At 37.7% G+C, this 12,457-nt stretch overlaps 1 pseudogene; it reads left to right on the top strand.

The window, feature by feature from the left end:
* The first annotated feature begins 6,083 nt into the window (after positions 1-6,083).
* Positions 6,084-6,164, top strand: LOC138390963 (small nucleolar RNA U3; annotated as a pseudogene).
* The last annotated feature ends 6,293 nt before the right edge of the window (positions 6,165-12,457 follow it).

Here is a 12,457-nt window from a genome sequence, read left to right as displayed (position 1 = left end):
CGATAGTAATTTTGAAACAAAGTGGATTTAGAACTAAACCTCTAAATCATTGTTTCACCAAGATTTAAACCAGGATTTTAAAAAAATAATTAAGCATGTTCAACCACATTATTAACAATAAAAAATGATTTTAAGAAGAGCCAAAATGTTTTTGGCATAAATAACAAAAAAAAAAAATAGTTATTTTTAAAGCTTATTTCTCATTTTGTGTGTAGTTTATAAGGTATACAATGTATTAGCACAATAGTGCTTGCATATCATTTTTAAACATGGATTTCTGTTTCTGAAAATATGGTGGACTAAATAACCTGAAAAGACTTTTTCTACAGAATGTCTGGAAAAGCTAGATGTTGAATAACAAATATCATGTTAAATGTATACCTCTATTCTCCAGGAAATAAGGAAAACACTTGAGGTTAAAAAAAAAATGAGGTGAGCCCTCAAAAGCAGGGAAGATAGCAGGTAAACAAGTGCTGGGCCAGCTCTTTGCAAGTTTGGAGCTGGTGATTTAATGCCCATGTAGGGACAGGAATCTAGGCCACCGACTATGAAACTAAGCCCTTGTGAAAAGTGAACTGGAAAAAATATGACCAGCATTCCAAGAAGATAATAAGAAAGCTTGTCTGTCTTAGCCTAGAAACAGTGTATAAGAAGGAAAAAACAGTTGTCCAAGAGAATTTCTAACCACAGGCCACCCAATACACAGGTCTGTGATCTAACTTTATCCTGACTTTTTACTGCCTAGCAATGATGGAACCTCCCAAGACAAAAAATCAGTGTAAAAAGTTGTCTCAGGCCAATTATATGTTTGGAACTCTGGTAGAAGCAAAGGTCAGCCTTTGGAGAGACATGTTGTCCACTTAAGTTTTATAGGTTTTTATAGAAAAAGTCTCATTGGAGATGTGCATAAAAATCAAAGTCATATAGCACATGAGAAAATATTCAATTGTGACAGAAAGTCAGCAGATATGGTAAGCAAAAGGATTACACTGTCCAAGGACTTCAGATATTAGAGCAATTGTAAAAAGAATATTAAAAAAATTATCACTATCAAAGGAATCATAAAAATTATAAAAAGGAGGAAATAAAAACAAATGAAAACATCGAGACAATGAAAATGAAGATACATAGAAAAATCAAAGTGAACATCTAGAAATTAAAAATATAGTATTGAAATATAATTTATATGTAAAAATGTACACAGATGGGGGACAATCCTAAATATTTTGTTGCAGCACTGTATAAATCAAAATGTTTAGAGTTCTCTGGTTGACAATATTAAGACAAGTAATATAAATGTGTGGAGTGGGTTAGTTGCAAGTTAAAATTAATGAGAAATAGATAGTACATGACTTCTGTAATGAGGCAGTGTTTACACAGTTCTACCAATTTTTAGTATGGGGTATGTGGACAAAGTATTGCTATCATATATTCTGATTTCTCAAAAGAAATTGCAAAGTCTAATTTTTTAAATGTGAAATCTAACAATTTTTAAATATACGGAACTATTTCAAGTCCTTTTTACACATTAAGTGGGTCTAAAGAAACAGCTACCATATCGCACTTCTTATTTGACATGTTGGTCAAGGAGAAAGGACCTATTAAAAAGACTGAGATTGCCTTAGGGGTATTCTTCATAAATTCTTTGCCTAGGCCAATGTCTGTAAGAGTCTTTCCTACATTTTCTTCTAGAATTCTAATCATTTCACATCTAAGGTTTAAGTCTGTTATCCACTGTGATTGGATTTTTGTGAGAGGTGAAAGGTGTGGGTCTTGTTTCAGTCTTCTACATGTGGCTACCCAATTTTCCCAGCACCATTTATTGAATAAGGATTCTTGTCCCCAGAGTATGTTTTTGTCTGCTTTGTCAAAGATTAGATGGCTACATGAGGATGGTTTTATATTTAGATTTTCTGTTCTTTTCCACTGATCTGTGTCCCTTCACTTGTGCCAATACCAAGCGGTTTTAAGAACCACAGCCTTGTAGTATAGTTTGAAGTCTGGCAAATTAGTACCTCCCATTTTGTTTTTATTGCTTAAAATTGCTTTTGCTATGTGGGGTCTTCTCTGATTCCATACAAAGTGTATAATTATTTTTTCTATATCTGTGAAAAATGATGTTGGTAATTTAATAGGGATTGCATTGAATCTGTAGATCACTTTGGGTAGTATAGACATTTTAACAATGTTGATTCTTCCGATCCACAAGCATGGTATGGTTTTCCACCTATTTACATGCTCTGCAATTTCCTTCCTCAGTGTTTCATAGTTCTCCCTATAGAGGTCCTTTACCTCTTTAGTTAAATATATTCCTAGGTATTTTATTTTCTTTGTTGCTATTTTGAAGGGTACTGAGACCTTAATTTGGTTCTCCGATTGACTGTTATTGGCATATATGAATATCTCTGATTTGTGTGTATTGATTTTGTAACCTGAGACTTTACTGAATTCATTGATCAATTCCAGGAGTCTCTTGGTTGAATCCTTGGGGTTTTCCAGATATAACATCATATCATTAGCATAGAGTGAGAGTTTGATCTCTTCTTTCCCTATTTGGACTCCCTTGATTCTGCTCTCTTGCCTGATAGCTCTCCCAAGGACTTCCAATGCTATGTTGAAAAGTAATGGCGGCCGGGCGCGGTGGCTCACGCCTGTAATCCTAGCACTCTGGGAGGCCGAGGTGGGCGGATCGTTTGAGCTCAGGAGTTCGAGACCAGCCTGAGCAAGAGCGAGACCCCATCTCTACTAAAAAAATAGAAAGAAATTATATGGACAGCTAAAAATATATATAGAAAAAATTAGCCGGGCATGGTGGCGCATGCCTGTAGTCCCAGCTCGGGAGGCTGAGACAGGAGGACCACTTGAGCTCAGGAGTTTGAGGTTGCTGTGAGCTAGGCTGACGCCACGGCACTCACTCTAGCCTGGGCAACAGAGTGAGACTCTGTCTCAAAAAAAAAAAAAAAAAAAAAAAAAAAAAAAGGAAAAGTAATGGGGACAGTGGGCAGCCTTGTCTGGTTCCAGTTCTAAGGGGGAATGCTTTCAATTTTTCCCCTAAGGCAATCACAGCAACAACAAAAATAAATGAATGGGACCTGATCAAATTAAAAAGCTTCTGCACAGCCAAAGAAACAGTCACGAGAATAAACAGACCACCTACAGAATGGGAAAAAATTTTCCCATACTACACATCAGATAAAGGACTGATAACAAGGATCTATTTAGAACTCAGGAAAATCAGCAAGAAAAAATCAAACAACCCTATCAAGAAGTGGGCAAACGACATGAATAGAAATTTTTCAAAAGAAGATATAAGAATGGCTAACAAATATATGAAAAAATGCTCAACATCCCTAATCATCAGGGAAATGCAAATCAAAACCACAATGAGATATCACTTAACTTCAGTGAGAATGGCCTTTATCAAAAAGTCCCAAAACAACACATGTTGGCGTGGATGCGGAGAGACAGGAACATTCATACACTGCTGGTGGGACTGCAAACTAGTGCAACCCCTGTGGAAAGCATTATGGAGATACCTTAAACAGATTCAAGTAGATCTACCATTCGATCCAGCAATCCCATTATTGGGCATCTACCCAAAGGAACAAAAGTCATTCTATGACAAAGACATCTGTATGTTTATAGCAGCACAATTCACAATTGCAAAGTTGTGGAAACAACCCAAATGCCCATCAATTCATGAATGGATTAGTAAATTGTGGTATATGTATACCATGGAGTATTACTCAGCTATAAGAAATAACGGTGATATGGCATCTCTTTGTTTCTCCTGGAGAGAGTTGGAACCCATTCTATTAAGTGAAGTATCCCAAGAATGGAAAAACAAGCACCACATGTACTCACCAGCAAATTGGTTTCCCTGATCATCACCTAAATGCACATTTGGGAATGACACCAATTGGGTATCAGCCTGAGGTGAGGGGTGTGGGGAGGGGATGAGTGTATACCTACATGATGAGTGCGTTGCGCACCGTTTGGGGAATGGTCATGCTTGAATGTGCTGACTCGGGGAGATGGGGGGTGGGGGAAGGGGATGGGGGTATATCTACATGATGAGTGCAATGCGCACTGTCTGGGGAATGGACATGCTTGACAAAGCTTTGACTCAGGGGGATGGGCGGTACATGGGCAATATATATAACCTGAACTTTTGTACCCCCATAATAAGCTGAAATTTAAAAAAAAATGAAAATAAAAAAAATAAAAGACTTAGAAAGAATGGTTAGAAGTCTAAGAACAAGAGAATCTAAGAGAATGTAGTTTTTCAGGTATGAGTGAGTGTCTAACAGTGTGATAAGAAGACAATAGGATGGGAATGAATATATTTCATTCAATTTGAAATGTATGCTTCAGAGATTTCTAGAGAAAGGCTTTAGTGGAGTGTTGCTAACTAAAACCATATGTTGGTGAATTGAGCAATGATTATTAATCGGAAAAAGAGAGCTGGCATTTGTCATCTACTTTTAGCTCAGAAAGGAGGGTACTGACTCTAGGCCAGAGGGGATTATTTGTTAATATTGTATATATTATATTTTTCTTTAGGAAAGAAGAGACTTAAGCATGCTTATAGTGGAAGGGCAAAGATCCAAGGTGGGGGCAGTGGGGAGAAAGAGAAAGAGAAAGGAGGAAATTTATGAGATAGATCAGGTCCAAATCATTGGCCTTGAGCAGGGGAGGAGCCCTTTGTCTTCTAAGACTGGAGAAAAGAATGGGTGCACCTGTAGGAGATGGGAGAAACATTTGAGGCAATTACATTTGGACCTTGCATACCTCTTTTTCTTGAAGAAATAGGAGACAAAAATCAACAGTTGAAGAGGAGATAGGGATTGGCTTTGAAGAGAGTAGGGAAGACTAGAAATACTTGCTTCAGTGAGTAAGAGCTCTAAAGGCCAAAGAACAACTGGAGATAATGGTTATAGATGTAGATAAATCTGTTGGAAAAACTGAAGTAATTAAAATGAACAACTGATTTCAAGGTTTAAAAAAATCAAATAGTAGAGAGTAATATAAAATAAAAAATTATAAAAATTACTCATTGCACAACTCACAATCATTAAAAAAAATTGTCTCCTCCTACATCTTTAGTCTCTTACCTCAAAAGATGACCACAAAATAATTTCTTGAATCTCATTTTATTAAAAGATATTTTTGCCTGAATAACTAATGGATATATGGAGTTGACCCTTGGACAACACAGGATTTAGGGGTGCTGACCCCCTGCACAGTTGAAAATCCATGCATAACTTTTCACTCCCCCAAAACTTAACTATTAATAGTCTACTGTTGACTGGAGGCCTTAGTAATAACATAAATAGTTGATTAACACATATTTTGCATGTTATGTATACCATATACTGTATTTTTATAATAAATTAAGCTAGAGAAAAAAAATGTTATTAAGACAACAGAGGAAGAGAAAGCATATTTACTATTCATTAAGTGGAAGTGGATCATCAAAAAAGTCTTTAATTCTTGTCTTCATGTTGAGTAGGATGAAGAGGAGGAGGGAGAGGAAGAGTTGGTCTTGTCTCAGGGCTGGCAGAAGCACAAGAGGTGGAGGAGGTGGAATGGGAGGCAGGAGAGGCAGGCACAGTATAATTTTACAGAAATACATAGTAATTTCTGTTTAACTTTTTTGCTTTTTCATTTCTCTAAAATCATTTCTATATGGTACCAATCTTTCTTCCACTATTTGCTTTAGTTTCATAGAACAGTCCATGCAATAACGAAAGTCAAAAGCAGTCTTGAATAATCAGAATCCTCCTGCCAGAATGTCTAATGTCAATTTGTTTTCTGGCACTCCTTTTATGTCTTCTTTCTCATTGGCACTGATTTGGAAGGACTCATCTCAATCAAGTTGTCTTCTGCTAATTTCTCTGTCGTAGTATCTATTAGCTTTTGAATTTCTCAAGATCCATATCTTAAAACCCCTCACTCCCCAAGTTTTTTCAGGTAGGAGAGAAAAAAATAGTGATTTGTTTTATTTCTTTTATAATGGGTGGAGAAAAATGATGATGAATAAGATAATCTGTCCGAGATTTCAGTCTATTGAAAGAAGCAGTAAGACTGCATTTTCAGGGATCATTTCTATAGTTCATTACTAGAGATGTTTCTCTGCACATGTAGAGCAAAATTTTTAAAAAATTAAAAAAAGAAAGAGGCAGATAATTAAATAAGAAATTACATTAAAGAAAGTAAAATAAGTCTGAGAATAGAGGAAGTACAGGGTGCTATGAAAATACAAAAAAATATATCTAAAACATGGTGTTAGAGGAAAGACTTATTGTAAGAACTAATCACTAAGCTGAGACCCAAATAATCATATGATTTAGCAAGGTAATGTTTGGACAAGGTTTTTTGTTTGTTTGTTTGTTTTTTCCAGTCAGAGTACAAAGAGCCTGCAAAGTCTTATTTTGCAAGAGAAAACGTGCTTTAACATGGCCAAATTTATTGTTTTGGGGTGTCTTCAATGACTGTATTAATGAATCCTTCATTTATTCTTTTTCCCACAAATTTGTATTGAGTGTCAATTCTCTATTAGGCACTGTATTGGAACCAGGGATATTATGGTGAGTAAGAAAGACGTGGTACTTCTCTTCACAGAATTTGGAGCTTAATAGACAAAAAGTTAAATAAGTAATAATCGTGAATCTTAGTTTCATAGTTTCTTTGTCTTCTCAACTATAATGACCATGTTTTGTACTCTACCCACTCAAACTCATGACCATCCCCTAAATCCCCAAATTGCTCCTTGTCAGAAATTTTAACCGTTATTTTTCTAGTTCTTTGACATTGATTTGCTTTTGTTATTCTAACATGCCCACTAGCATTCTCTTAGCTCCATGGAGACATGCGTGTATTAATATTATGAATAATATTAATAACTGCCTTATTGCAGTTTCTCTTCTTAGTCTTGGTCTCTCCTACTTCTCTATCCACCTTAGACTGCATGGATTATCATCTCAATCACTCTCGCAATAACCATGAGTTCTCAGCCTTGGGCCTCATTACCTAGAAACAAACAGTTCCTAAGTTACCCTATACTCTTCCATCTATTGCTGCAAGCAGAGTTTACACAACCAAGAAGATTTTTGTTACATGCAATTCATGTTCTTCAACTTCTGCTGGACATCACATCAACTATAGTGGGGCGACACTGGGTTTTAAAATACATTGATGATCTTTTTTTCTTAGAACTCTTTTGCCGTAACTTTCTCCCTAATGAGCCAGAGCCACCTACAAGTGCTACAATAAATGAATTGTAAAGAGAAAGAAAATAATCAGATTAAGCTCTTGAAGCTCATTTCTGAGAAAAAATATAGTTGGGAAAATGAAGACATGATTTGTAAATGAAGGGCTTTTTAGTAAGAAGACAATCACCAAAATCATTTTGCAAAGGAAAACCATAACTCAGTAAGAGTCTGTCATATTATTGAAGATTATTAGCATATCAGAAAGAAAACAGATAAAGAGTTGGGCTACATGAACACAAGTGAGCGCAGTGTGAAGACAGCTCTGCCTTATGGTGAGATGTGGTAGGACCCTGTGGCTCTCTGGCAAAGGCACTACGTCAATAGCCAGTGGCGTATCACCTCTCCTGTGTTAGGTGTCTGTGCTTCAAGCCTTTCTCAGCTTTTAATTTCAACTGCTTACCTAAACTATAAAATGCAGTTAAACTGAGCAATTTTTATCAATCATGACTCCAGAAATGTAAACTTTCATTTTATTTTTATGACTTGTTCAAAATGTACGGACCTTTCCCCCAGCCTAACCCTACCAAACTTCCAACACTCATGATATCTGTGAGCATTAAGAATCAGTCAGAGGAACTGCTAGAAAAGACCCTGATGGTATAGAAGGGAAGGTCCTCAGTACTTGTCTTTGCTTGGATTATATGGAAAGAGCTCAAGATTTCTTCTTGGATTCAGGAAAATAGGGAAATCTAAGCCCTTATTGCACAAGGTCTTATCACAAAGCCTGGAACATCATAAGCACTGAACAAACATCTGTTGGTTGAATAAATGCATGTGTAAATGAACATGTGAAAACATGATGAAGGTCTAGTTCCAGAAAGTGCTACTGGGGAAACAGACAGATGATCAGGAGATGAATAGGGTGAGGAGAGGTAGAGGGCTATAGCTGGAAAGCACGATGTTGAGGGAGGAAGGGTTTTATATAGTGGTGGAGAAGCTGCTCTGGAAATTAATGGGTTCCAGGTGCTGTGCTTAGTGGGGGCAATTATTGGCATAAAATGAACATACATAACAAACACCTCTAGGCATCATACACCAACGGATGCATTCACTAGACCAACAGTAATGGGTAGAGAGAGAGTAATAACGAAAGGAAAGAGTATGAAATAGACATTCAATAAACTTTCATTCAAAAATGTGTATTGGACACCTAGTATGTTCTAGGCTTCCAGTTAGGCTCTGGATAAGGGTGACAACTCCAACACATGTGGTTCTTGTCCTCTTTGACTTATCATCTTTGGAGGAAAATTGATATTAAACAAATACATTCACTTTATGTTTATGCATAATATAGATTGTGAAAACTTCTGTGACGTAAGGGAACAAGTGTTATTTGAAAGAGTTTTGAGGATGTTGGGGAAGACTTCTCTAGGAAAGGATCCAATGAGCTCAGACTGAAAGAAGTGAAAGGAGTTAGCCAGGCAGAGTTTGGTGGTCTTTTTATTTCTCTGAACCAAGGTTAAAAAGATGTGTTGGCAAATAGAAAACAAGCAGAGGAACTTGTATAAGTCAAAGCATATATATATATATATATATACATATATATACACACACACACACAAACACATACATGTGTATGCATATAAACACATATAAATGTATATGTATGTGTGTATATATCCTCATATATACATATAAACACAGATTTATTAAGGATACTTAGTCTTGTGCAATTGTGGTCACTGGTTTAACAGTCTGTAAGAAACTGTTGTCTTTGCATCTGGTGCAAGGCATGTAGTCAGGAATACAAGATAGATGTGAAGAAAGCAGCAGCAGGGACGAACTACAACCCACAAAAGTGAGCTAGGGCTGGGCATGGTGGCCCATGGCTGTAATCCTAGCACTTTGGGAGGCTGAGCCAGGAGGATAGCTTGAGGCCAGGAGTTAGAAAACAGCATGAGCAACATAGTGAGACCTCATCTGTACAAAAAATAGAAAAGTTAGCTGAGCATGGTAGTGTGCACTTGTATTACCAGCTACTTGGGAGGCTAAGGCAAGAGGATTGCTTGAACTCAGGAGTTGGAGGTTGCAGTGAGCTATGTTGACGCCAATGCACACTAGCCCAGACAACAGAGAGAGACCCTGTCTCAAAACACAAAAACAAAGACAAACAAACAAAAAGTGAACTAAAACCCATGATTTTAGATGGTAAACCCTGTTCCTCCCACATCCTCCAAGCCTCCACTGTAGATGATGTTGGTGCCCTGCAGAAAAAGTTGGCCCACTTCCCACAGAGCTAAGCACACAACTGGCCCAGGATTCAGAGAAACTTAAGGATGATCAGGTGAGAGCTGGACAATCTGCAGGCATGGCTGCTGTCCCATATCAACAGGGTAAGCCAGGAGATTTGTGAGAACGTGCTTTGAGTTACAACACAACTCCATGCCCTGCATCAACCTTCCAAATGTAAAATAAATATGGCTGCTGCTTCACATCCCTCTTCCACATTCCATACCTACCCACAGATATGCAGGGAAATGAATTTGGAGAAATGTAGTTCCAGCTTAGCTTAAGTTGACACAATACAAATCCACCACAATACTGAATCTTAATATCTTCAGAAAGGTCTTTAAGGGTAGGAGAGATAACTGAATGACTTTTATGGTTAGAAACTGAGGGTAGGAGGATGAGATGTGGCTACATGACCTGGTGGTATAATGAGAGCAGGCTGAGGTGTAAGACAGAATGAGACTATTGTTAGGTAGAGATCAAACCTCCAGGTGGTGGGTGTAGGCCAGGAGGGTGGTTCCTAGGGGTGGAGAAGCCAGGGGCCAATCAGGGGAAGGGACTGCAGGAAAATGCAGAACACTGGATAATCATTTGGTACTATCCCACACCTCCCGTAAGGCCTCCCCCCGGACCAGGCCAATAAAAGGAAATCACCTGGGCATCCTCAATGTCTTTCTCCACTCACAGAGACTGATCCGTTCCTCTCTTTGTTATGTATTTTCACTCTGAGTAGCTTCCTTTATTTGCTCTCACTTTGTATAGTTTCTTTCTTTTCTGTAATAAACTGTTTGTATGGGATGGCTTTGTATTTGTGATCACTCCATCATTGGCTCAGATAGGTACCCGTCCTCACTCTTGACACTGGGAACTGAGGACCAGGGAACACAGAGACAGACCTAACACAACAAGAGAATTAGGAGTAGACTCCAATGAAGAATAGCTCTGTGGTGCAGGTCTCTTATTGGGTTAGAGTATTCAGCCAATATAATTGTGACCAGGCTGTTCTCTACAGGAAATGGGGAAAGAAGGGAAATAAAGATAACTATATTCACATCAACTTAAAAGAACATTCATCTGGGGAATACCACAAAGAAATAAAAATGTTTCTGCAATCAGATAATGTTTCCCATAACCAAGCCAAAAAAATACATTCCTTCTTGAAGCTATCTCCAGGCTAACCTCACTTGGCTTCTTTTAGTTTCAATCACTCTAAACTTCTTCCTGTCCACTTCCCTGAATACCGAACACTTACATAAATGTCTCTTTACAGCTTCCATCTGGCAGATGTTTCTTTCACTCGACTTTATTATTTTATTGGTCTACCTTGTCTCCTTCATGGGGCTGTAAGCTCCAAGAGCACACTGGGCTTCTTGCTCCTTTTATAATACTCTTTTGGATATTGATCTTCACATGTGGCTCACTTAATAAATGCTGTTGACTGTCGTGATGACAGATGAAAGGATTGTCTTGTTTAGAGGAACTGTCCAATCTTAGCAATCTGACAAGCTCTTGCTTACAAACAGCTGAGACAATGTGGTAAAAGGTACACATTTTGAATAAAAGGTATGTCAGGAGTTGTTATCCTGGAAAATTGTGTAGTATCAATTTAAGAAATTTTTTAGATCCAGATTGGTTTTTTGTTTGTTTTGATTTATTACATCAGCATATCCCTAGCTATCATATTATGTTCTTAAAAGTTACCCCACTCCCCACCCCAGGATTTCTGTGAACTTCACAAGAAGGAAATTCTGACCTATTTGCTTTTCCTAAGGTACAGCTAATAAGTCCTGCTTCTGGATTATTACTGAGTTTTAAACCTACTGCCCTTTCTCTACAATGTCCTTCCTCCTTCTTCTTCATCAGAAGTCATTCTCTCTTTCTGATCTCATAGGATGTGTGCTGAATTTATTGCCCCATGTTCTGCATCAGAGATATTTGCTGACGTCTTTGCTGTATGGTAAAGAGGACCACCATGGCTGGGAACCTGTTTCTTACATAAAAGGATATTATAAACCACCCACAACCACAGGTTATATATGCTTTATTTCTGTGTATAGAACCATGAAATAGCATAGTAAGTGCAGCCTGGATGATTCTTCCTTCTTTTCTTTTTCATTCTCTTCCTTTTCATTTCTTCTCTTTTTTTCAAAGTGAATGACAAGAATGAGGACAACAAAGTAAACTGGATCCTAGGAAAACAAATGTTCTCCAACAGACATAACTAGTAATAAATTATATAGTCCCAAATACCTGGTGGTGCCTGGAATAGGTAAGACACATGTGCTATTACTGGTCTCAGTTGTATTAATATTTCATTTCATTGTTTAATATGTGTATTGCCTTGAACATGTTAATTCATCTCTCTAAGCTCCACTTCTTTTCTCTTTAAAATAGGGATATTGTTATCCTCAGAAGGGTGTTATAATGGATGCATAGTTTATCAGATGAAATACCTAGAACATCACAAAGCACTTAGAGGCTCAAAATCTACAAATGTTACTTCCATCTATGATGCAATTCTGTGCCTAAACAAGTGCTAGCCATTTCTATGGGCCCAAGTCAAATCCCATTTTCTCCTGGAAGTCATCCTCATATCCACTCATGATTTCGCCTTTCTTTATATATACTTCTAAGGTACTTGTAGTGTTTCCCAATGTGTTTCAACCTTTTGAAAAGGATCTTTTTTTTTTTTGTTTTTTTGTTTTTTTTTTTGACAGTGTGTCTTGCTCTATTGCCTGGGCTAAAGTGTAGTGGCATCATCATAGCTCACTGAAACCTCAAACTCTTGGGCTCAAGCGATCCTCCTGCCTCAGCCTTCAGAGTAGCTAGGACTACAGGGATATGCCACCACACCCAGCTAATTTTAAAAAATTTTTGTAGAGATGGAGTCTCAAACTCCTGGCCTCAAGCGATCCTCTCGCCTGGCCTCCTAAAGTGCTGGGATTGTAGGAATG

This window comes from Eulemur rufifrons, chromosome 8 (assembly GCF_041146395.1).
Source record: "Eulemur rufifrons isolate Redbay chromosome 8, OSU_ERuf_1, whole genome shotgun sequence".
Taxonomy (NCBI): domain Eukaryota; kingdom Metazoa; phylum Chordata; class Mammalia; order Primates; family Lemuridae; genus Eulemur; species Eulemur rufifrons.
This window is presented reverse-complemented; position numbering and strand designations above follow the sequence as displayed.